Source organism: Petaurus breviceps, unplaced genomic scaffold (assembly GCF_028583685.1).
Source record: "Petaurus breviceps papuanus isolate PSGF00001 unplaced genomic scaffold, PetGlider_PUasm1.0 186, whole genome shotgun sequence".
Classification (NCBI taxonomy): Eukaryota; Metazoa; Chordata; class Mammalia; order Diprotodontia; family Petauridae; genus Petaurus; species Petaurus breviceps.
In genome coordinates, this window is record NW_027185798.1 from 8,482,307 (window position 1) to 8,484,534 (window position 2,228).

Below are 2,228 nucleotides of genomic sequence, written 5' to 3' on the forward strand. Positions count from 1 at the left end.
ACCAATAAAGTTCCCTGGGAACAGATACTGAAATATCCCCTCCCTGTTTCTAGCAATAAAATGGGACACCTTTAGGGAAGAATGTTCTGTACATTGTCAGATGCTAGTATAAGGTCTAAGGTCTTTTTGCTTAACTTTTAGGGAAGTTACAAGGAACAAATTCATTGTGAATGTGGACGAGGGGCTTTGTTCTCTCTCCAGTTTGACTGTGGTATGAAGACAAAATGCATCAGGAAAGTCTTTTAAGAATTCCTCGCACTGAGTGCTCATTCCTCAGACCTAGTCAGATTCTCCTTGCCTGGGAGGAGGTGGGGAATAGAGGGCCAGAAAGTGTTGTATGGCACTGTAATGCTCACCCCTCCACCCCACACTTTCAGGGAAATTCTCAACTCCATGCTTTCTAGGCTCTCTCTGCACACATGCCACACTGCCTTTTGGACAGTCTTTCTAACTGGGGCCCTTCACCCACAGCACTGAAAATTTCTTCCCCTTAAAAAAAAGTATCTCAGAGTAGGAAAGAGTGAAGTAGCCCACAGGTTTCTTTGTGAAAACATTTACCTGTAAGCAAAGATGCTATTCTCAGGAGTTTTCTAGTTGAAATTTAATTATTCATGTAGCTTTCATTGACTTTCCTTTGCTTTGTCCATCCCTGGATCCCTGAGAGCCACAGAAAATACAAATAAAAGTGCCAAGAGCCAAGAATGGGGGGGTCAGTCCTGGGGAGGGGATTTAGTGTCCAGGGTAGAGACTCAATGTCATAGATGGAGGCTTCTGTGTTAGGGATGGGGCTCAGCGTCAGGGAGGGGAGCTTAGTGCCTAGGCTGGAGTGCCTGGGGCTGGGGAGAAAAGCTCAATGTCAGGGATGCTGGGTGGAGATGTTTGATGGTCCTGTAAAAATAGTTCCAGGAGTGTGAAACCTTGGGATGAGTAGAGGCTGGCAAGGAAAGCTAAGGATAACAAGCAGGGGTGGTTTTTCGAAGGTGTAGTGAGGGCAGAACAAAGGAGATTGGATTTGCCGGGTAGGTGGAATGATGATGACATCAGGCAGAAAGAAGAGCTGGCTGGCTCTCATTTTGGCTCAGAATTCTTGTCGCCCCATTCACTGGAACAAGGGTCCTCTTCCTTCTTTGAGCCTTCCTTCTTCCCCAGTATAGTCATATAGCTCTTTTTGCTACCTTAGGAAACAAACATTTTTAAAGCATATGTGCTGAGCACATTACAAATATTATCTCATTTGATCCTCACAATTACCTGTGAGGTAGGTTCTATTATCACTTTGATTTTACAGTTGAGGAAACTGAGGCAGATGGCAGTTAAGTGACTTGTCCAAGTTACTCAGCACCTCAGGCTGGATTTGAACTCAAGCCTTCCTTACTCTATGCTCAGCACCCTATCATGCCATTTAGTTGCCCAAGACAAGTCCAAGGCTCATTTATTGGATGAGTAGGCATGGATGGGTTCCTGGACCCAGGGATCTGCATCCTTGGAGAAAAAAATATCCATATTGATAGGTCCATACATACATTTGAGTGCTACATTCACTGTTCTAAGTATTTATTAAATATCTCCAATAAATCAGTCACTGTGCTTGGCACTGGAGATAATGAAACAAGAGCAACCCCTGCCCTCACGGAGCTTATATTCTATGTGTATAATAACATGCACAGTATAAGAAAATATACAAAAGAAATGCAAATTAATTTAGGACCCTTTGAGAGTATTTCTCTGCCAAAGAGAATGAGCTTTGGACTGGAACAGGACAATAAAGAAATGAGCAATGGGGTTGGTATCCAGGTAAATGAGTAAATAGTCAGAGGACACCCAGCTGTCTTTAATGAGTTTTAGTCATTTGGCCCAGATGCATTGTACTGTAGGGTAATGAAAGGGCTGGTGGCTGTAATTGTTGGGCTGCTCATTGCCAATGGCCTTGCAGAGGTTGTGGGGAATGGGAAAGGTGCTTCAGGATTACAGAAAACTAGATGCCCCAATTTTCAAAAAGAAAGAAGGGCCTGAGTCTGTAAACCAAAGGCTAGGGAGTCTTAATTCAATTTCTGGCAAAATTCTAGAATGTATCATTAAGAAATTGGCTGATGGACATCTGGAAAAAATTTGTGGTGATCTCAAAGAACCTTGATGGGGTCACCAGGAACGGAGCACGGCAGAACATTGTCTTTCCTAGGATTGCAGCCTATACCGTGTTTCCCCGATAATAAGACACTGTCTTATTA